This window comes from Triturus cristatus, chromosome 1_1 (assembly GCF_964204655.1).
Source record: "Triturus cristatus chromosome 1_1, aTriCri1.1, whole genome shotgun sequence".
Lineage (NCBI taxonomy): Eukaryota > Metazoa > Chordata > Amphibia > Caudata > Salamandridae > Triturus > Triturus cristatus.
Window position 1 is genome coordinate 105,630,256 of NC_140579.1, and position 24,251 is coordinate 105,654,506.

General features: G+C 50.8%; 1 protein-coding gene across 2 annotated transcripts in view; it reads right to left on the reverse strand.

Annotated features, from left to right (window-relative positions):
- LOC146869660 (uncharacterized) overlaps positions 1-24,251 on the reverse strand; it is a 97,819-nt gene that overhangs the window by 25,180 nt on the left and 48,388 nt on the right. Inside the window, exon 2 of one of the 2 annotated variants that reach the window (XR_014962848.1) lies at positions 10,072-10,182. The exons of the other annotated variant lie outside the window; for it this stretch is intronic. The gene's annotated coding sequence lies outside the window, so the exon portion shown is untranslated. The remainder of the gene's footprint in view (positions 1-10,071; positions 10,183-24,251) is intronic. 2 annotated transcript variants of the gene reach the window in all.

The following is a 24,251-nucleotide window of genomic DNA, read 5'->3' on the forward strand; positions in this document are numbered from 1 at the left end:
CTGTGGTCAGTGGGAACTGAACCAAGAATAGAATACTTCAGATCTGAACACCTTGTGAGCCTCAATCACAAAGGTGAAAACAACAGTTGATGGACAGAATGCAGAACAATGTCATACATTCACACCAGTACAGAGATCTGGGCCTAAATCCATCGTTTTTTTGCTCACCATGCCATTCCAGCTTGAACCCAGCCATATGCAGATCAGTCTTGACCCTGTGCCTCATGGGAACAGTCCAGCCCGAACTGCCAAGCCAGGTTCTCCCTGGACTGGAAACAAGCATCCTAGGACCGGTTTCAGGGTTTCACCTATCTTCAGCCAGGATAGCTTGATTCCAGTGGCATGGAGGACACGGGAACCACGTCTGGTCATACCCGACCCACTCGGGGTGACAAATGCAAAAACAACAGTTGATGGACAGAATATAGAACAATCTCAGCTACGCGCTGGGGGTCAGCACCGTACATACACGGGTGGGGGTACGTCTCGTACATACACCGGTGGGGGTACGACTCGTACATACACGGGTGGGGGTACATGGGTGGGGGTACGACTCATACATACACGGGTGGGGGTACGTCTCGTACATACACGGGTGGGGGTACGACTCGTACATACACGGGTGGGGGTACGTCTCGTACGTATGCGGGCACATGTCTCCATGGTTGGTATTGAAGTTCGCTCCGGACGGTCTTTTTTCCATACGGGTGTACATTCGGACGGACGGGACAGATCGTACTTGCGCGCTCGGACTTCATTTTTCCGATTCGTACGGATAATCGTCCGGGGACGTGTCGGACACTTTTTCCGACCCGAGGACGTGTGGGGGAATTTTCCCAATGCGATTCGTATGGACTTTTTCCCATACAAATCGTACTTGCCAGTTTGTACGGTACTTGTACGATTCGTTCAGAAAAAAATCCGGTTACGATTCGTACGGGGAAAATTTTTCCAGGATCGGAATCGGCACCAGAATTGGTATTTATTATTTTTGGTAATTAATTATTAATATGTTATTTATTTTACAAAAAATATTTAATTAATAAGTATGTTAATTTAACCCCTCCGCTATCCAAAACCTTCCCTACTGTTGCACTCACTGGAGTGGGAATAGTGATTTTTACCCCTATGCTATCCAACACTTTCCCTACTGTTGCACTCACTGGAGTGGGATTAGTAATTTTTACGCCTACGCTATCCAACACTTTCCCTACTGTTGCACTCCCTGGAGTGGGAATAGTAATGTTAACCCCTACGCTATCCAACACTTTCCCTACTGTTGCACTCGCTGGAATGTGAATAGTAATTCTAACTGCTACGCTATCCAATACTTTACCTACTGTTGCACTCACTGGACTGGGAATAGTAATTTTCACCCCTACGTTATCCAATACTTTCCCTACTGTTGCACTCCCTGGAGTGGGAATAGTGATTTTAACCCCCTACACTATCCAACACTTTCCCTACTGTGCACTCCCTGGAGTGGGAATAGTTATTTTTGACCCTATGCTATCCAACACTTTCCCTGCTATTGCACTCCCTGAAATGGGAATAGTAATGTTAACCCCTACGCTATCCAACACTTTCTCTACTGTTGCATTCACTGGAGTGGGAATAGTAATTTTTACGCCTACGCTATCCAACACTTTCCCTACTGTTGCACTCCCTGGAGTGGGAATAGTAATGTTAACCCCTACGCTATCCAACAGTTTCCCTACTGTTGCATTCACTGGACTGGGAATAGTAATTTTTACACCTACGCTATCCAACACTTTCCCTACTGTTGCACTCACTGGAGTGTGAATAGTAATTTTTACATCTACGCTATCCAACACTTCCCCTACTGTTGCACTCCTTGGAGTGGGAATAGTGATTTTGAACCCTATGCTATCCAACACTTTCTCTACTGTTGCACTCAGTGGGGTGGGAATAGTAATTTTTACCCCTACGCTATCCAACATTTTCCCTACTGCTGCACTGTTTGGAGTTGGAATAGTAATTTTATTCCCTCCGCTATCTAATATTGTTTGTATTATTTCAGCTAATGTAGTATATAATTAATTTTAAAAAGTTAAAAAATATTTTTTGTTTAATTTGTTAAATTTATTTATTACATTTTTATTGATATTATTGTTTTATGTGGATAGATGTATTTATAATGTATAATTTTTTTAAACAATTTAAAAGTTATCAAAATAATGATTAAAACATATTAATAAGTAAGTATATATATTATGTATTATGTGTATATGTTTAATTTATTTTTACATTATCTATATATTACTTATAATTTTTAAACATTTTGTAATAATTTCAACTATGTTTATTTCAATTATATATATTATGTACTAAGATATTTTTGTACTTACCATAATGAAGATAGGATGTCGATGTTCTTGACTTCGATATTCTTGCTGCGATATTTTTGTAGGTCAATATTCTGACCTTCGATATTCTGTCAGTGATTCTTACTGGATGTCTGCAGTTCCGTGTGATGTTAAGAGCGTTTGCAAATTCTTCTTATCTGAAGCACCACTCGTGGACTCAGTCATTTCTCAGGAGAAGAACTAAAAAGTTCTAGTAACTATGGGGTCGATTGCGATGGCGGGCGGACAACGGCTGAAGGGACCGCCCGCCATAGGTGCGGCGGTCCTGTTGATGAAATTATGATCCGCCCGCTACACTGGTGGGCGCATCCCGTATTTTTAACATTGCGGCGGGCGGTGCTGCCAGCAGCACCCGCTGCAAGGTTAAAAAGGCAAGTTGTGCATTTGAATGCACAACGTGAGAGGCACCGCGCTGTGCCTGCGCCATTGTACATGCAAATGCAGGGGGATACCATAGGTACCCCCCATATGCACCCTCCACCCCCAACTCCCTGGGGGCCCGCTACGGGCCCCCAACAGCAAGGACCGCTTGCCTTTCCATGGCGGCAATGCCGCCATGGAAAGGCTAAAGACCGCCAGCATCATGATATGGACGGCGGTGTCTTGCAGATACCGCCTCCATGTCATGCCCATATTCCGCCCGGTTGACGAGTCGACCGGCGGAAAACGGCAGACGGTCTTTCCGCCCGCCGGGGTCCCCCCCACCATCGTAATGTGGCGGAGGCGGATGGGAGGCATGCAGTGGATTATGGAGGGTGGATCGCCACCGCCATGTGGGCGGTGGCGATCCGCCCGCCATTATAATCGACCCCTAAGGTTTTTGCACAATGTGGGAACCTTTTATCCTTATAAGCTTGTTTAAACCTTCAGCCAATACACTGAGTATATCTTCTCAGCTGAGGTGGATCTCCCTTCCCACTTCAGACGCCTCTGAAAAGTGTGAGTAGGGCTTTCTAAGAAAGCACGACTGAACTACTAAGATTTTCACTGTTCATATAAGAACCAAACCAACGTTTGCGGCGCCATGTCGTGTAGTTCTAAGGAATACCCAGGACCTGCGTGTTTTGGATTACCTCAACTGAGGGCTTGGTGTCCCAACCGCTTCCGGACAGCCCCACATATGTCAGCCGTTAGACCACCTAGCTCAACAGTGCCACTACCACCCCCTATCCTACAGTGGCATAGGTAGTTTCAGGCAACCACTGGACATGACAACCCTGTTTCCTCAGTGATCGTGGAGAACAGTACAGTATGTTCCGCTCAGATACTCATGCTCGCTTACTCTCAGAAAATGCACAGGTTGACGATTAGGATGTTTCAATGAGTATTTATAATCTGGTGTAAAACACATGTGCTGTGACAATCAGGAGACAGAAGCATACAAAAGAGATTGCAAGTACCAATATAGTGAATAGTAGATACATTTCTATCATAGTGCTAATAAGATGAACATAAGGAGTTCAGATAAAAACAGTAGTACTTGCATATTCCTAAAATGTGCACCCTAAGAATTTTTCTTGAATGTACCTAGCCTAGATATGTATGTGTAGCATGTATATGCATGTATGTGTCCAAGAATCCCCTAGGGAAGCACCATCCCCCTCACCTGATAGTTTATAAGGAAGGACCCCATCTCTGCGTCAAGGATAACACCCCGCAAGGGTTGTCAGACTGCTGCGTGCCGAAGATTCAGCATGCAAGACCCCGTGTCAGCTTGGAAGGATTTCTCCTCTGATTTGTAGGGGGAATAAGGGTCTTTTATACTAGAGTGGTCACTCCAGGGATTTTTCTAGAATCAATATGTTTTTAAAGCAACCATAAATGTTTTGGAAACAATTATGAATGTTTTTTCCAAACAAATGCAATCATGCACAGCTGGCTATTGGCCAAGGATGAAAAAAGTGGTGACCTTTATACCGAATAATTATGCCGTGCCTGAGGACATATTTATATACGTCAGGTACAGGAATTGTGATAGAGTACCGAGAGCCTGGTGTTGAAGAGACAGGAGCAAGCTACTAGGTAAAAGGTCACCTGTTTAGCATCGTTATTGTCGTGTGGATCGGACAATGTATGTAAAATGGGGTATACATGACAGGGCTATCCTAAAGAACATGACAATACGGGGAGATATAGAGGTCCATTAGGATGGCGTGCGGAAAAGCACCCCAACCGCAATGGAAGCGGAAAACAACCGCCCGCCGGCACCGCGGGAAAACCGGCGGCCAAATTAGGATTAACCACCCAAAAAATCCTACCACGGCGGAACGAGGCCAAGAAAAACCACCGCGGGCGGAGATGGGCAAAATCTGTCTGCGGCGGTCGGAATCGTGGCGGAAAAACACCAACCCGCCGCAAGTACAGCGGAGACACCGCACCGGAAATTAGGATATCCCCGACAGTCCCGCAGTATGTACCACCATCTCCGACCGCCGCGGTCGCACAATGAGATGAATGGGAGAGCCAGCGGAAGAGCTGAAGCCCAGCCACCGTGGCAGACGAACCGTAAAAAATATGGCGAACGAAGCAGAACCCCACAAGAAGGCCAAAAAGTGCACACAGAAAACTAGCCATGCCCCCCAAATACACAAAACACACCCCAATGACACAACCACATGGCAAAACGGAAAATACAAATACCAGGACAACACACCTGTCAGCAACACCCCAATTGGACACACCCACATAGCTGAGTATAAAACCAGCCCCTTCCCTGACCACAATCCAGGAGAGAAGGGACACATACCACAGCTGACAGGAGAGGCAAAGGACACAACATCACTAGCCACACCACACACAGCACCACCAACACCTCCACACCAGCACAACTAACCCCCTGCACAACACACACCATACACAGCACAACCACAACCAACACTCGTACTCCTGCAATCCCACAAGCACTTTGCACACCACACACCATGGCCACATAGAAAATGCTCAGTCAAAAAAGGAGAGGGGGGGACCAGGAGCTGGTTATGGTCCAATGTCCGTGCTCCACTCGTAACAGTTAAGTCAATAAGGACATTGTTCCCTGTTGGCGGCGAAACAAAAATGCCGATCACCTGCTCAACAAAGGAGGAAAAGGTGGGAAGAGTGTAAAAAGAGGAGGGGGAAGGAAGAGGGGGGGGGGGAGAAAAAGGAGAGGGGAATAGAGGTGGGATGAAAAGAGGCAGAGAGAATTTCCCCAGTCTCAAGGATCCACTCCTGAAGGGGAGGACTCTATGAAGCCTCTCGTGAGCCCTCACACACCCCGAAGGATGTCTTGCTTCATCATTGGGCTAGTTGTTGTTCCTCGTCGGGCCGGCGCTGCAATGCCCGACGGTCCCCCGAAGGGTCTCTCTATCGGAGGTCTTTTAAAGAGAAAAGCCGTAAGGTGAATGCGGGTGTGTGGGCAAAAAAGCAGTGAGGTGGATCCGAGAGGTAAGTGATTGGATGCGTGCAAGGTGTGTGGTTTAAAAATGCCTAGGGGTGTCCAAAAGTGGATTTTTAATAATATGGAGCCTCTGGCAGACTAAAAAGACCAGAAGGTCACGGGGTCACTAATCAGCGTAAGGTGCTGGTGTGACTTCAATTAAAAGGTCAACATGTTTCACGCCTTGGATGCCCAGACGGGTCAGTGGCGTTTCATCAGGACCGTAGGAAAGTGAAAGGTAGTGCACGGTGAAGACGGGAGTGCCAGAGATTGGAAGGGTAACTCACGACTGAGCCGGCCCCCGACGCAACCCAAATAGGGCGCTGGCAGCCTCGGCAGATCCTATGCAGCCCCGTACAGAAACACGAGGGTTACACTAGTCTGGTACGTTCTTCTTGTCATTGCTGACCAGGTCACTGTACCCCGCAGCCCCGTACCACTTTTAACCTTTTCTTAGACGTGAGTTACCCTTCCAATCTCTGGCACTCCCGTCTTCACCGTGCACTACCTTTCACTTTCCTACGGTCCTGATGAAACGCCACTGACCCGTCTGGGCATCCAAGGCGTGAAACATGTCGACCTTTTAATTGAAGTCACACCAGCACCTTACGCTGATTAGTGACCCCGTGACCTTCTGGTCTTTTTAGTCTGCCAGAGGCTCCATATTATTAAAAATCCACTTTTGGACACCCCTAGGCATTTTTAAACCACACACCTTGCACGCATCCAATCACTTACCTCTCGGATCCACCTCACTGCTTTTTTGCCCACACACCCGCATTCACCTTACGGCTTTTCTCTTTAAAAGACCTCCGATAGAGAGACCCTTCGGGGGACCGTCGGGCATTGCAGCGCCGGCCCGACGAGGAACAACAACTAGCCCAATGATGAAGCAAGACATCCTTCGGGGTGTGTGAGGGCTCACGAGAGGCTTCATAGAGTCCTCCCCTTCAGGAGTGGATCCTTGAGACTGGGGAAATTCTCTCTGCCTCTTTTCATCCCACCTCTATTCCCCTCTCCTTTTTCTCCCCCCCCCCCCTCTTCCTTCCCCCTCCTCTTTTTACACCCTTCCCACCTTTTCCTCCTTTGTTGAGCAGGTGATCGGCATTTTTGTTTCACCGCCAACAGGGAACAATGTCCTTATTGACTTAACACATAGAAAATGCCCAAATTCACTGAGAGTGAGTTGAAGGGCATGGTAGATGAGATAGTCAGAGTGGAACCACAGCTTTTTGGTAGCCTGGTCCAACGGACACCATTAGCCACAAGGACACAAATGTGGGCAAGGATAGTCCAAAGGGTCAATGCAGTAGGGACCACCCCAAGATCAAAAAAGGAGATCATGAAGCGGTGAAATGATCTGAAGAGGGTGGTCAAGGAGAGGAGGAGCAAGAACCGTGAGCTGGCTCAGAGGACTGGCGGTGGCCCTCCCATTCCACCAAAACCATTCACACAATGGGAGGAGAAGGTGCTTACCATACTGCATCCAGAGAGTCTCACAGGAGCAGCCGGGGGAGTGGAGGCTGGTAAGTACAAACAAATGACTACCACCACACTGATATGTACTTGCTTGCACAACTACAAAGCTACACCACCTAGGACACATACCATCCATCTGCACCACACACTCACACAAACATGGCTCACAGATCCAACATTCACCCACTCCCATTCACTCCAAACGTAGCTACCAACATTACCATGGGGGCATGTCTACGGACAGACAGCACTACAACACTCACCAGGGCCCCTGGCACACAGCATCAGCAAAAGGGATCCCTCCCCCCACCCCACCCAGAAGCATGTCTCAACCATTACACAACCCAAACTCACAGGTAGGAATCCATCTTCTCTGGGAGGGTGTCTGGGGGTGGGAGGCCTGCACCACTACTCCCACCATGCCCCCTTTCCCACACCTCAGCAGGATGGAGCCCACCCCCACCCTACCCAGAAGCAGTAGGAAGCCATTGCAGTACACCAAACGTACAGGTAGGTAGCCATCTTCACAGTGAGTGTGTTTGTGGGTGGGAGGCCTGCACCACTACTCCCACCATGCCCCCTTTCCCACACCTCAGCAGGATGGAGCCCACCCCCACCCTACCCAGAAGCAGTTGGAAGCCATTGCAGTACACCAAACAAACTTACAGGTAGGTAGCCATCTTCACAATGAGGGAGTCTGGAGGTGGGGGTCCTGCACCACTACTCCCACCATACCCCCTGTCCCACAGCCTACCAAGATGGATCCCTCCCCGCCGAAGCATGTGTCAGCCCTTACACAACCCACATCAAACTCACACGTAGGTAGCCATCTTCTCTGAGAGGGTGGCTGGGGGTGGGAGGCCTGCACCACTACTCCCACCATGTCCCCTGTCCCACACCTCAGCAGGATGGAGCCCTCCCCCACCCTACCCAGAAGCCATTGCAGTATACCAAACAAACTTACAGGTAGGTAACCATCTTCACAATGAGGCTGTTTGTGGGGTGGAGGCCTGCACCACTACTCCCACCATGCCCCTTGTCCCACACCTGAGCAGGATGGAACCCTCCCCCACCCAGGAGCAGTTGGAAGCCATTGCAGTACACCAAAGAAACTTACAGGTAAGTGGCCAGTACGTGCACCCACCCATTGTTAAATAATTAAATGGTGCCATATGACAACACCAGCCCTCTCCTTGCACAAAGAGGCATACCTACCCCATTGCCAAGCACAGTATGCACACAGGTAAGCTAAGGAAACTGTCACAGCTACCAAATTGTGACACACCAATGCACAACTAGAAGAAAGTCAGGGCACAATCATGCACAGCACCTATTGACAGGTGCATCGCCATGGGGCCAGAGCAACAAGGAACATTCGAAAAATAAGAAAGCATGTGTGGTGGTAAAAATCAAGATATGCACATGACAGGACAAAGGTATGCAGGAGATGACAATGGCCAGTCCATGGTCAGATGTGACGTCTGCCAGGTCAGACAAATAAACAATGAGTTCTCAATGAAACACATGTTGTGCCAGGCCCTAGATGGCAACAAGACCCTGTAAACCTCAATTGTACACGGGTCGCATGGTATGCCTTGACGACTCACACCATGGACAAGTAATGCCTGTACCACTGCATCATGTCAGGAAGCACAGTACTGCACATAGTCAACAATGTGATTATATGTCAATTGTGCAGTGTACAAAAAGTGAATGACACACAGCTAACACAAAGCTTGCCGGGTGCACTGCAATGACCATTTCGCATCTGACCCACAGATGACCAAGAACTCACTGCAGAGGACAACACCAGCAAACTGCAGAGCCAGTCTCCACCCCCGGTACAAGGACTCTCGGATTCCATGGACGATGAGCTTGAGGCCGGCCCATCTGGTGTGCCAGGGAGCAACAGGTCCCAGGACCCCATCGTCCCCCCACCACATCTGCACCAACAACAACTCCACAGCAGACCCCTGCTGTCTCGGCCTGTGCGGCCACAGCCACCGCCACCACCACCACCAGTGCTGCCTGCAGCACCCTCCCTGTCCCAGAGGATGACCAGCACACACCACCAACGGAGGAGGGCAGGGAGAGGATGCGGGTACCCACAGTGGTGAGGCAAAAAGGCTGTGCCAGCAGGGCAGGTGGGAGGGGCAGGGTCACCCAGGGACACCAGGAGGTTGAGACCCACTCCCTGGAACACATCACCAGAGTCCTGGGTGCATATGAACAGGCCCAGGGACAAACGGGCCGGTCGGACCAACTGTTGGGCAAGCTTATCCTGCTGATGATGTCCATCGACACCCGCATGGGACAAATCGTGGACCTCTTGGGCCAGCAAGTGGCGGTACTGAGGGACAGGCATGCGCCACAGACAACACCCCCACCTTCCTCTGGTGGGCCACATGATGACAGTTCACCATCCTCCCCTGCGCCCACAGAGAGGGGTGAGTCCTCAGACCCCACTGGCCCTGCAGCAGGGCCCCCTCTGCCAAACGACGAAGGGGCCGTCCTAAGAAAACCCTGGGAGTATCTGGAGGCCAAGCACCTGCCAGACGCCAGTCACAGAGCCATTCATAATGGCAACCCTCTCCACCACTGCATTTACTTTTTGGACTGTCCTTCCCCACATTGCCTTGTGAATGGCATCTGTCTGTTGGACTGGGTCACCACAGCAATGTGGTGACTACTCGACTATACCACAACTGTCAACTCACTGCTCCACCCCACCCCCCAATGGAAATGTACACCCCCCCTTGCATCTCACCATTGTAAATAAAATATACTCACACACATGTTAGCGTGTCCGCTCCGTCTTTATTGCAGAATGTACAGTCTTCAACATGATCACAATGTACCAGGAGCATGGGCTGCATGTAGGCAAGGGTAAGTCGAAGCCACCTAGGGAAACACAACAGAACAACTGTCACTGGTCTGGGTGTGGCATCACAGACATCACACAACACCTACCATCAGGATAACCCAACATGCACATGTCACAATGGCCAACAAGTGTCAACATACACGTCCTGTTGATGTCCCCGAATGACATGTCCCAGAAACATTTCCAACCACCACTGAGTCTACAACTGGCTGATGCTAGAATTCTCACATGCCCTTTCATGACAACAGCAATATCAGCAGACAATGGGTATGTTGCACATTGACACCCACCATCAAGTGAAGTAGCGGGTGATGAGCTGTTCACACAGGTCAACACCTTCCTCCACTCCACTGTCCTCATCACTGGACACGGCTTGGTTTGCAGGCTGGGGCCTTGGGTCCTCACCATCATCCAGGAGCAGGGGAATCTCCTTGTGAATGGCTAGGTTGTGGAGCATGCAGCATGCCACAACAATCTGACACACCTTCCCGGGCGAGTATGCCAGTGGACCTCCGGTCTTGTCCAGGCAGCGGAAACATGACTTGAGCAGACCAAAAGTACGCTCCACGACACAACGTGTCCTCCCATGGGCCTCATTGTAGCGGACTTCAGGCCGGGGACCTGGGATTCCGCAGTGGGCTTAGCAACCAGGGACGGTTGGGATATGCGGAGTCACCTAGGTATGACAAACACAAATAGACATTGCAACCTCGATGAGGCTCAGGGCAGCAGGACACACACACAGCACACCACACAACTAGGCATACTCACCCACAATCCATGCACGCTCAGGAAGAAGATTAGCCATCAGCGGGGGCACTATGCTGTTCCGCAGGATGTAGGAGTCATGGGCCGAGCCTGGGAATTTGGCACACACCTGCGAGATGGTCATATCTGCCCTGCACACCACCTGCACATTGATGGAGTGGTAATGCTTGAGATTGCGGTATATGTGCTCACTTGCCTGTCGTGGCACAAGACCGACATGGATGCAATCAATGGCCCCAACAACATTGGGGATGTGTACAAGGGGCTAGAAGTCTCCCTTCACAGCTGGCAATTCAGCACCCCTGGGGAAATGGATGTATCTGTCCTTGTATAGCATCATGGCGGACAGTACATCACGCAGCACCATGCTGAACATCGGTTGTGACATCGCACCAGCGCTCGCCACAGTCTCGTGGAACGATCCAGTGGCAAAAAAATGCAGGGCTGCCATCACCTTATAAGTAGGGGTGAAAGCTGTTGGATATGCCCTGCAGGGCTGCAGGTGGGGCTCCAACAGATCACAAAGGGTTTTCAGGGTGGCTCTGTCCAGGCGGCATTTCCGTATGATCGCAACATCCTCCATGTCCTCCAGCAGCATCAAGTGACGAGTCAAATTTGGCCTCCTCCTATTTGAGATGATAGTGGACACATGTCAATGCAATACTTCATGAGATGTGCACAGCATTTCACGTTCTGGATGACACAACCACAACAATGACTGACATCTATAGAGACTAAAAGACCAGCTGACATGGAGTGACACCTTCAGCTACACAAAGGGCACACATGTCAACTTACACAAGACAAGTACCTCAAACACCACCATGGTCAATGTGAATGCACAAAGGGATATGGCCACAGTTCACATGGGTATGCCTGGGAGTATAGCATCCAACATATGTGTAACTAATCAAAACCACTGTCTCATACCTAGCTGCTGTACCTGTCACACCTTAATGCGTCCTTACAACCTGGCACACATCCACCACACAATGACCACATTCGGCACTGGAATGACGAATGTGTTCATGAGTAGACATGAGAGACAATGCTAAATAGATCATCATGAATTGAGACGAGCATCGCTGTGATTGTCACTTGACCTCAACACATTGTTTAATCCAGAACAACACTGTCCTGCCTACACCAACATCAAATCCATAAGTGACATGTGAGTGGGTACAGGCAAATCTACGTTACACACACACAAACATGGCATGTGTAGCCATCAGTGGAGTGAATTGAGCATTGGCATCATGTGCACAATGATGTGCCATTTAATATGTTGGCACTGTGCACTGTTGATGTTTGACAGATGGCCATCGCCATTGTATGGCACCCAAATCGCGGTAGCTACCGCCTGGCCCCGGCGGTGTGTCACCAGCACCCCCATTCACACAAGTGCGGTGGTGATAGGCATGGAGACATGGGGAAATGGCGGTTGGCATGCTCCGCTGCCTGAATGGCGGAGCCTCGTGTCATTGTATGGCACCCAAATCGCGGTAGCTACCGCCTGGCCCCGGCAGTGTGTCACCAGCACCCCCATTCACACAAGTGCGTTAGTGATAGGCATGGAGGCATGGGAAAATGGCGGTTGGCATGCTCCGCCGCCTGAATGGCGGAGCCTCGTGTCAATGTATGGCACCCAAATTGCGATAGCTACCGCCTGACCCCGGCAGTGTGTCACCAGCACCCCCATTCACACAAGTGAGGTAGTGATAGGCATGGAGACATGGGGAAATGGCGGATGGCATGCTCCGCCACCTGAATGGCGGGGCATCGTGTCAATGTATGGCACCCATACGCGCTAACTACCGCCTGACCCTGGTGGTGTGTCACCAGCACCCCCATTCACACAAGTGCGGTAGTGATAGGCATGGAGACATGGGAAAATTGCGGTTGGCATCCTCTGCCAAAATTGCGGTAGTGCACCCCGGGCCATGCGTTGTGTCACCGCCATGGAGCCTGCCCATACAGCCAATGGGAGCCATGATTGCGGTGGCATGATGCAATTTTGAAGATCACGGTAGGCGTGCTCCGCCACCGCGGAGGCGGTCATTGGATGCATTTGAAAGAGGCAGACCTGGACCACCAATTGCTGCAGCTTTGCACCTTTGAAATGACCCCAGGAGGCTATATATTTGTGGGAGTGAGCCTCACATTTCCAGTGCTCCAGGAGCCTGCTGCCAGTGACCCCTCACCTGCTGCTGCCTCCAGGGACTGCTGCCTGAGACCCCTCACCTGCTGCTGCCTCCAGGGACTGCTGCCTGAGACCCCTCACCTGCTCCTGCCTCCAGGGACTGCTGCCTGAGAACCCTCACCACCCAATTCCGCCGCTGTTGTCTCATGTCCACAGTGATGGCAAGGACAGAGAAGATCGTGCCAGTCCCTTCACGAGCGAGGAGCTTGAGTTCATGGTGGACGAGGTGCTCACACAGTACCCAAGGCTATATGGTGCCCCAAAGGTCGTGGAAAGTCTTCCAACAAGGGTGGGCTCGGGCAGGGGGGCCACACATGTAGATGGAGTGTGGGGTAGTGTCATGCACTGCCTGACATGCTGTCTCCAGTGGGAGGGTGTGTGTACCCAATGCCACAGCTTTCCCTCCCTGCAAATGTATGTATGAGGGACCTGTGTTGTGTTGTCAGCCATACAGTGACACAGAAGGTTGTTCATGCTGTAGTCAGGACAGGGATTGCTTGGCTGGATGGCTGTGTGTGCCCCTGTAGTCCTCAGTGTGAGCCCAGCTGGCCTGCACAGTCCCCGCCTACAAAGACAAGGACACCTCACTCAACTTACAGAGTATGACTTCAGTCTTTTCACATTGCACTCCAGCTATGGGCCATCTCATCACTGTATTTTGCACACAACTGCCCTTGTGAATGGCATTTTGTATTTGTGTGATCATGTCCCTCAATGTGCCCACCATGACACATTCAACTATTCACAGGACAGGGACATTGCTGGCTGCACAGCCTTGGACACAGTGAGTCCACCCCCAAACACAGGTTGACATGTGATGTATGTGTTGCTCAAGCCAAAAATGGACTGGAGTGTGGGCAGGCGACATGGGTGTTTCAATGCTGGCATCCGGCATGTGCTTGAGATGTGCAGGGACTGTGTTCCCCCTCACACCTGCATGCTTTAACATCAGCTTTTCCATGCAGGTGTCCCATGTGAGCTGTACTATAGTCTCTGATTGCCAATTTTGTTTGATATGTGATGATTTTGTATCTTGCTGCTATACTGATAGATGTCGGTACATGGGACTGTGTCACTGATCATCTCCCACTCTTGTCTCCCATGACTGCTGCTCAAGGTACACCAGCGTAAGGCCGTGTGGAGGGCCATTGCAGCGAAGGTGTGAGCCCTTGGGGTCTCAAACCGACGGCGCACTCACTGCCACAAGAGATGGCACGACATCAGCCGGCTGGCAAAGAATGTGGCAGAGATGACCTTGGGGCTGCTTCCTCGCACCGGGCGTCTGGCACGGCACAGTATGACACCACTAATGGGGCGCATCTTGGCTGTGACACAGCCTGAGCTGGATGCACGTTTGAAGGAGCATCAGCAACAAGCCAGGGGGTGAGCATTTGGGGAATCTGAATTTGGCTGGGAGTGGCTGCATGTTTAAAGAGCCTGTGCCAGCGCTGGCCTCTGTGATGTTGGTAGTGTGATGCTGTGGCATGTAAGTGGCTGCTGGCCTGGGTGCCTGTGGCATGCATTTGCTCTACCTGTACTTACAAAGGTGATTTGGATGCTGTGCCTTCACATTACATTCTGAGTTGTGCTCTTCAGGTTTCTTCTGCATTGGTGTAGTGTTGGGAATCCCATGGGAGGGAAAGGTAGTGTGGCCAATCTGACTGTGCAAACATCAATGCGTCCATTGCATGCACCCATATTGGGGAGGCCTACACATCTTACAGCAATGTGCAGCATTATATTGTCCCCAAGGTACGACATGGTGGGTGGCATGGGCTAATGTCCATTGTGGACTGTCATGTTGTAGTCTGGGTCTGTGTTGTCCCCTCCTGTTCCATCCAGTTCTGTCATTGGCAACAAGTAGTGTGGCCCCATCCTGTCCCTAGGTGTGCTCAGAACTAGTTGTGTATCTGTTTGAACAGAGCCACAAGCAGGGTGTTGTGCTGTGTGGTCATCACATGGCTCACTCATGCCTGAGTATCCTGTTTCCACGCACTGCTTGAGTCAATGTAGTGAGTTTGCATGATGTGATTGCACAGGGTGGTGTGCAACATGTAGATTTGGTCAACGTTTGTCATGCATTGCTTGCATATGTTTGTTCTGTTGCTGCCACTGACCTGACCCTACATCTCTCTCCCCTATGCAGAATCACCTGTGGTTACGGAGGGACAGGAGATGGACACCAGTGGGGGTGTAACTGGCACCACAGCTGCCCAGGAGCCCAGTGACACAGATGTCACCAGCGCCTCAGAGGGGGACAGGAGTCTGCTGGAGGAGTCCCAGCCTGAGATGCAAAGCACCACATCATCCGATGCCAGCGGGGATGCATCCATGTTGGAGGGCACAGGGAACGGGGACTCTGCATCGACTTCCACCACACAGCGGCCATTGCCCACCCTCCCACCCACTTCCTCTGATGCTGCTCGTGTCTGCCTCAGTAAGAGGGGGAGAGTGTCCTTCATCCCTGGCACTGCTGCCCCTGCCCCTGCCCCTGTCCCCCCTGCTGCCATCAGTGCTGAGTCTGTGGACCTTTTGCGCCAGCTGTGTGTAGGCCAGACAGCTCTCCTCAATGCCTTCATTGACCACGGCAAGAAATTGGCCCAGGTGGTTGCTTTCATGGAGGGCATGCATTCTGACGTGGGTGGGCTGCACCGGACAGTCCAGGCTTTGTCATCAACAGTGATGTCTGCCCTGCAAAAGGCACATACTCACAGTCCAGCTCCAGTCCCTTTGTCCACCCCCCTGGCAGTGGCCACGTCTGACGATAGTGACCACGGTACACATACATCAAAGTCAAGATACAGCACATGGAGCACACAGCAGCTGCAACCCAAGCGGTCCCGGGCACAGACACCATCCCCACAGAAGACCAGAGGCACACCAGAGCACAGGCGGAAAAGCCTGTCAGGCGACACCATTGGACAAATAGCAAAGCAGCAGACCTCAGGCACACATGCCTCAGTGGCATCCCCATCCAAGGACTCTCCTGCCCCTAAAGCATCGCGCAAAGATAATCGTACAGTGTATGTGCCCACAAAGGAGGTGGTGCATATCAAGGGTACACCTAGGAAGGGCTTCAAGGTAATATCACCAACCACCTTGACTCCCATTCCAAGCCCAGTGAAGCAGGGGCCGGAGGGCACTGTAGGGGTAACACCTAGTAAACAGGGGAAGGGGGGGCAGAGGTAAAGCAAGGCAAAGCGTTACGCTGGGTCCAGCACATCACCAGAGTGGCTGCCAGCACCTGCCCCTGCTGCAGCAGTAGTGGTGAGTGTGCCTGTTGTGCCCACACCACTTCCCATTGATCCAAAGTCAGGCAAGCTATTTAGGATCCCCAAGAAGTGGAAAGGCAACCCTCCACAATCTCCCTGCCACACTGTGACTCCCGTCTGCATGACTCTGCCTCCACGTGCCACTAGCCCACCCGGTCCAAGCAGACCTCCGGCTTGCCAAGCCACTGATAGCTCTACCTCAGCTGGTCCGCTCTCTACCCCGTCAAGTGCCCCGACAGTCCCCGAGACACAGCCAGCTCCCAGTCTGCCTGACAGACAAGTCTGAGTGTTAGTCACCCTCACACACCTGTCTCTCACACAGGTGGGCCTGTACTGCACATTGTTGCCCCCTGACTGTGCAGCTTCTCATGGACTCAGTCTGCACCCTGAACTGGCCACTGGCCCTGTTGCTCTTTGCTGTGTTGGACCCTTCCCTGTGCAGCTTCTCATGGACTCAGTCTGCTCTTTGTCCTGCCCACTGGCCTTGTCGTTCACTGCTGTGTTGGACCCTTCCCTGTGCAGCTTCTCATGGACTCAGTCTGCACTTTGTCCTGCCCACTGGCCTTGTCGTTCACTGCTGTGTGCCCCTGCCTGTGCAGCTTCTCATGGACTCAGTCTGCACCCTGGACTGGCCACTGGCCCTGTTGCTCTTTGCTGTGTTGGACCCTTCCCTGTGCAGCTTCTCATGGACTCAGTCTGCACTTTGTCCTGCCCACTGGCCTTGTCGTTCACAGCTGTGTTGGACCCTTCCCTGTGCAGCTTCTCATGGGCTCAGTCTGCACTTTGTTCTGCCCACTGGCCTTGTCGTTCACTGCTGTGTGCCCCCTGCCTGTGCAGCCTCTCATGGACTCAGTCAGCACCTTGGACTGGCCACTGGCCTTGTGTTTTGCCCCCTGCCTGTGCAGCTTCTCATGGACTCAGTCAGCACCTTGGACTGGCCACTGGCCTTGTGTTGTGCCCTGTTGGACCCGGCCCTCGTAACATAGTCAGACCTGACCCCTGCACCTCACACCAGCCCCGAGCCCCTGGCCTAGCCGATCCTTCCCACCAGAACACACGCACCCGACCCGGACTTCCCCCGTCCATAGGCCTTCCTCCTTCGGCCACCCCGGGCCCGCGTGCCCACTGCATGCACCAAGATGGCCGCCCGGCCCCAGCGTGACCCTAGCCTACAGGCGCCACTCCGGCTGGAGGACATCGCACCCCCCTTGCTGCTCCACACTGCCATTGTGGTTGTGTTTTCTCATGCCTTGCGGTCACATGGTGCCTTCTTGCCTAAAGTGTGGCATGTTGTGTGTGTTGTCATGCCATCCCCTATCTGTGCTACAGCTGCCTACCCATTGTGGGTCTGCACTCCCTCTCTTTGTGTATGGTACACTCCTGCAATGTCCCCTACTGGCATGCAGTACACTGCACTTTGGTGTGAGCTGTCCTCTTGCTTTGTATGTGTGTGTGCCTCCCCATGACTTCATTTGTGCCACTGTGTTTTGTGGTGCAGTTCTTTGTCCAGGGTCAATGTGTCACTCAGGGCATTTCCCCAATGGGTAATGTGTGATGTTCTGGTGCTGTTTGTCAGTCATGGTTGCTCCTATGCAGTTCACCTGTGTGTGCTGCCAAGTCCCCTGGTCAAGTTGTTTCCACCTTTGTGTCCCAGACTTGTGAATCTATTGGGTGTTGTGTTGTATTTATGTGTGTTGTTTGTGTTTTTTCTTCACTTCCTGGGTGTGCTGTTGTCTTTGTGCTGTGCTGTGAGGTTTTGTGTGGGTTGCTGTTCTGTCACTGGTGTCTGTGTGTGTCTGGTATGCTTGGTGTGCACACACCGCCTGTTGTCCATGCAGTGCTGTGTGTATATGTTGCCTTGTGATTGCCTGGTGTGCATCCCCTGATGCTGTGCTGTGTTTGCTATGTGATTGGTCTGCCTGTGCATCTGTTATTTGTTTGCTGTGGCTATGTTGTTATGTGATGGTGCACTTCTTGTGTGTGTTGTGGTATGTTGTCTGTGCATTGTTCCTGGATGATGGGGTTGTGCACTCCTGTTGTGTCTGTGCTCCCATTGCTTTTCGCCTGTTTAGCTGCACGGGGCATGTCTGTTGTTGTGGCTCTGTGTGTGTTTCTGTTGGGCTATGTGTTTGTCTGTTGTACTTGTTTCCACATTTGTGGTGGCATCCCTGTGTGTGTGTGTGTGTTATGTCTGTGGCTGAGCCCAGGGTGTGTGGTTGTTTGTGTGTGTATTGTCTGTCAAGTATTGCCAGCCTTCGGTGTGTTTGGAACTGGTGTTGTGTGCTGCTGGTGTGAGGGGGGTATGTGTGTAGATTCTTACTCGTGTTTGTCAGTCCTGAGGTGTGTAGATGGACCCTGTGTGTAGTGCTGCTGGTGTGCTCCTGTGGGGTAGTTGTATGTATGTGTGACTGTGCAGGCTGTGTGTCCATTTGGATGTTGATTCCTTGTATGTGTTCATTTGCTGCTTGTCCTCATTTATATTTCCCTGAGTGTGGTGTTGTGTGTGTTTCCCTGGCCCTGTGCTACTGTGCTGTATGGTGTGTGTTCCTGTGCAGCCACTCCTGCAGTGTGTGTCTCCATGATTGTTTGTTGTGTGGTGCAGGGTGTGAATTGCCCTGGCTTGTTGTTGTGCATGGTGTGCACAGGAGGGGCACATGGCATGTGCCTTCATGGGGTGTGCTAGTGTGTGGTGGGAGTGGGTGTGTCCCTGTGGTCTTTGTGCCCTGCCCATGCCTGGCACTGGCCCTGCCTTCTGCATTGTGCGCATGTATTTGCTTGTGTTCGCCGCTGCGGTGCCGTGACAAGGATATTGCTGCATGGTGGTGGTAGCTGTGTGTCCAGGATGCAGCGGGATGACTTTGTGGCAGGTGGGTGATGTGTGGGTGCCCTTGTGGATGTGTCCCTGTCCCCCCTAGGGTGTCTGATGTGGATTTGGACCCGGTGTCAGGCCATGTGTTGTGTGGTTGCGTACCTCCGGTGGTGTCCGCGGCGGTCCATGAGTTCCTGGTGATGTAGCAGGTACAGCACTGGAAAGACATGTAGAGCTGGGTCCATGGCAGTCGTGACCGGGACTCTGGTTTCGCGCTTCGCTGTCGAGCTTCTGCCGCCTCTGGTTGGGCGGTGTCTCCGCTGTGGTGCGTCTGCTTGCTTGAGTCATCCTAATTTGAGGAGCGAGGCGGACGTCATTGCGCACGGCGGTGAGTCTCCATTGGCTCCCACTGCCGTGCTGGCGGACGCACTTTGATGGCGGTGCATGTTGCACCGCGGCGGTCAGGAATTGGCCTATGCTTGTCCATACTAATTTGGTGGGCGTGATGTCTGCTGCTGGCGGGCGGAAAAAGGCATTTTTCAGTGCCGCGGTGGTCCCACCACCCGACATCCTAATGGACCCCTAAGTGTGTCACCCAGAATCACAGGATGTTGAGCTGATGACAAGACTTGAATCTGGTTCCCCAGCTCCGAAGTTGGCAGCTTCCCATTTGTAGGATTTGTTGGTTCTTTGTCAGGCAGAGCTAACAGGTGAAATGGGCTGGTCGACGCTGTCTCCTGACAAGAGTCCCAGCACTTTTGTTTTATACAAATGGGTTGCTAGGGGTAGCCCTACCCACTTTTTCAGCAAGTCATGTGTGCCCATTTGCAAGCAATCCCACAGTGCCCCACTCTGCCTAAAGCCAAAATGGTGAAAACCTTCTACCCTTGAGCATAGAGCCTGTGTATCCATCTGAAATGTGTAGCCAGGAAAATGAGCAATCCCTCCTCTGTGGTCACTCCAAACCACAAAGAAAGGCCCTGCCAAGTGTCAGCTAATATTTGCCTGTGACAGGATAGGCCTCTTTGAAGGTAATCAAGTTCCTGGGCACTGCTCAGATGGTCATCCTACTGAAGGAAGAGAATGCCTCCCCACACCCAAGACCCTTGTCTCAGCTATGGGAGAGAGTTCACACCTCATTAAGATAGCTATTCCACTCTTCAGTGACAGTTGACACTTGACACTTGTGCAAATGTGCCTTCTGAGGCTTAAGGCAGGAGAAAAGTAACTTTCTAAGATTACACTTTCCAGAATATGTGTTACAAATCTGACTTAACCAGTAAATTGAGGTTGCAATAAATATTTTTATAAGGCCTAATATTACATTTATAGGTGTTTCCTAGCTGAACAAAACATTATTAATATTACATTTAATACTGTATCCGAATCATTTCCTATGGAACATCCAAAACTGCTAGAGTGAAAATAGCATTTGGGGGCCTATTGACTGTAAGGGTATGCTTTACATTGAATTTTTACATGTCCTACTTTTAAATACCATCCACACTGCCAAATGGGCTGCAAGGCCTACTTACAGATGATTTATTAATATTTAAAAGGAAGGTTTAGGCCTGTCGAGCTGGGTTATTGTGATATGTTGAATTTGCAGTTTTAAAACTGCTTAGCCAGACTACAATGGTAGGCCAGGAAACATGTTTGCACTGTCACTGTAGTGGTTGGCATAGTGGGAGATGCAGTCCGTTAGGGACATTTGATTTACAGGTCCTGGATACACTTTGTACCTTATACTAGGAGACTGGCTAATTACTACTTGTTTTAGACATCAGAGTACATGCAACAGGGCATGGCTACCAGAGTCCCTGTCAATCAATCAATCAACAAAGCTTTATTCAATTTTTGTTTGGAGAATCATAAAAGCACATAAAAATCACAAAATATTACAAAGGAAAAAATAAAAGACATAATATATAAAAATTATTTTGGTCCGCTACCGATCTCATCTGAGAGATAAATTCATTTCTATCATATTTTTCGTAATAAGTTAAGCATTCATATTGTGATAGTTTTCCGGCATTTAAGTGCGCTTTTTAAAAACATTGATAATCTCCATACTACGTGTTCATTTTCTAAAAGCTGCAATGATATAGAAGCAGGACAACATTGTCTAAGACCCAATGATTTTAAAATTTGTAAAATCAATTTTTCCTTTGTACATCATAAAATTTGCAACTATGGGGCCTATTAGGATGGCGGTCGGAAAACCACCCCGACCGCCATGAAAGCGGAAAACAACCGCCCGCCGGCACCGTGGAAAAACCGGTGTCCATTTTAGGATCATCCGCCAAAAAAACACAGACCGCGGTGGAACAGGGCAAAAAAAACTCCTGTAGCTGGCGGTGATTGCCAAAATCCGTCCGTGGCGGTCGGATACACCGCACAGGAAATTAGGATTTCCCCGACGGTCCCACAGTACGTAACGCTGTTTCCGACCGCCGGGGTCGCACCTTGGGATGAATGGGAGAGCCAGCGGAAGAGCTGCAGCACAGCCACCACTGCGGACGATCCGTGAAAAATATGGCGGAAGAAGCAAAAAACCCACAATAAGGTTAAAAAGTGCACACAGCAAACCAGCCATGCCCCCCAAATACACAAAACACATCCCAATGACACAACCACATGGCAAAAAGAAAAATACATTTCCCAGGACAACACACACACCACACCTGACAGCAATACCCCATTTGGACACACCCACATAGCTGAGTATAAAACAAGCCTCTTCCCTGACCACAATCCTTTACAATACTCCAGGAGAGAAGGGACACACACAACCAGCTTAAAGGAGAGGCAAAGAATACAACATCACTAGCCACACCACACACAGCACCACCACCACTTCCACACCTGCACCACTAACCCCCTGCACATCACACACCATACACATCACAACCACACCCACCACTCATACCCCTGCACCCACCACCACTTTGCACAAAACACACACCATGGCAATACAGAAAATGCCCAGATTCACTGAGAGTGAGTTGACAGTCATCGTAAATGAGATAGTCAGAGTGGAACCACAACTGTTTGGTAGCCTGGTCCAACAGACACCATCAGCCACACGGACACAAATGTGGGAAAGGATAGTCCAAAGGGTCAATGCAGTAGGGACCACCCCAAGATCCAAAAAGGAGATCATGAAGCGGTGGCATGATCTGAAGAGGGTTGTCAAATAGAGGAGAAGCAAGAACCGTGAGCTGGCTCAGAGGACTGGCGGTGGCCCTCCCATTCCACCAAAACCATTCACACCATGGGAGGAGAAGGTGCTTGCCATACTGCATCCAGAGAGTCTCACAGGAGTAGCCGGGGGAGTGGAGGCTGGTAAGTACAAACAAATGACTACCACCACACTGATATGTACTGCCTTGCACAACTACAAAGCTACACCACCTAGGACAAATTCAATCCATCTGCACCACACACTCACAAAAACATGTCTCACAGATCCAACATTCACCCACTCCCATTCACCCCAAACGTAGCTAGCAACATTACCATGGGGGTATGTGTACAGGCAGACAGCACTACAACTCCCACCAGGCCCCCTTGTCCCACAGCATCAGCAAGATGGAACCCTCCCCCCACCCCACCCAGAAGCAAGTATCAGCAATTACATTACCCTCATCAAACTTACAGGTAGGTAGCCATCTTCCCTGGGAGGGTGTTTGTGGGTGGGAGGCCTGTACCACTACTCCCACCATGAACCTTGTCCCACACCTGAGCAGGATGGAGCCCTCCCCCACCCAGAAGCATTTGGAAGCCATAGCCTTAGGTCTAAAGGAACATTGGGACATGCAAACGCCCCCTGGCAAGGCAGATCTTAAAAAATATTACTGGGCCTGGGTTGATGCACAAGAACATAGCAACCCAAGAATTGACAGGATGTCGGAAGAATTCTCTCTCCACAAGAATTGCACGTCTTTTGAACCATACCTTGGGGCAGATTTATGAGGTTTTGCCGTCGGGAAGCGCAGCAGGCCTTCCTGCTGCGCTTCCCTACGGCAAAAGAAAAGGGCAGGGATGCGCCGTATCTATGAAATGCGGCGCATTCCTGTCCTTTTCCCCTGCGCCAGCGCACAATGAACTGCCTGCGCCAACGCAGGCACCTCTGCACCATGGTGCAAGGGTGCCTGCGTTGCGGGGATGAATATTTTTGTACAGGAAGGGAAACCTTTCTGTACAAAAATCATCACAAGAGGGTTTTCCTCTTTGTATGGGTGCTGCAGAATGCAGCACACACAGAAAAAGGAAAAACGAGGAGAAATAAAGACATTTCTCCCCGTTGCGCCTCCCTTACGCCTCCCCTGGGGAGTCGTAAGCTTTTGGCGCTGCCTCAGATTTACGATTTCTCGTACATCTGGGGCAGTGTCAAAAGGCCATGGATGTTGCTGGGAACGCCCCCAGCAACACCCATTGCACGCCCCTTTAACGCAGAACACTGCGTTAAAGGGACTGATATTTATGAGGCAGTATTAAGCCAAAAAAAGTGGCTCAGTGCTGCCTGATAAATATCACGCAGGCTTCTGCGCCACGGAACGTCACAAAAAGTGACGTTCCGATGGCGCAACGGGCCTCATGAATCTGCCCCCTTGACTTTATAAAAACACCACGGGATAGAGCGCTACATATCCAATTCAGGGTTGGCTCTCTGCCGGTTAGAGAACTAACAGCGACATGGGGCACCCCATATCAAAGACCTTTGGGGTGCCCCTGCTGCAAAGCACCGGCTGAAAGCTTAGCCCACTTTTTGTTTGCTTGCCCCGCCTACAAAAGCGCAAGGGCAAAATGGCTAAAACCTATCTGTGGAGATCTGAGAACACGCGACTATCGCACTGCTTTACGCATTTTGAAGGCCGACCCGCGAACTCTTTTCGCCTGTGGTGTAGCTAAATATCTTGGTCGTGCCTGGATTGTAAGGTTCAAATATTTGAGCAAAGTCTAGCAATCAATTATGTCTTCACCATCATTGTTATGTCCCCTTTCCCTATCCATTGCACAGTCACTTTATATCTG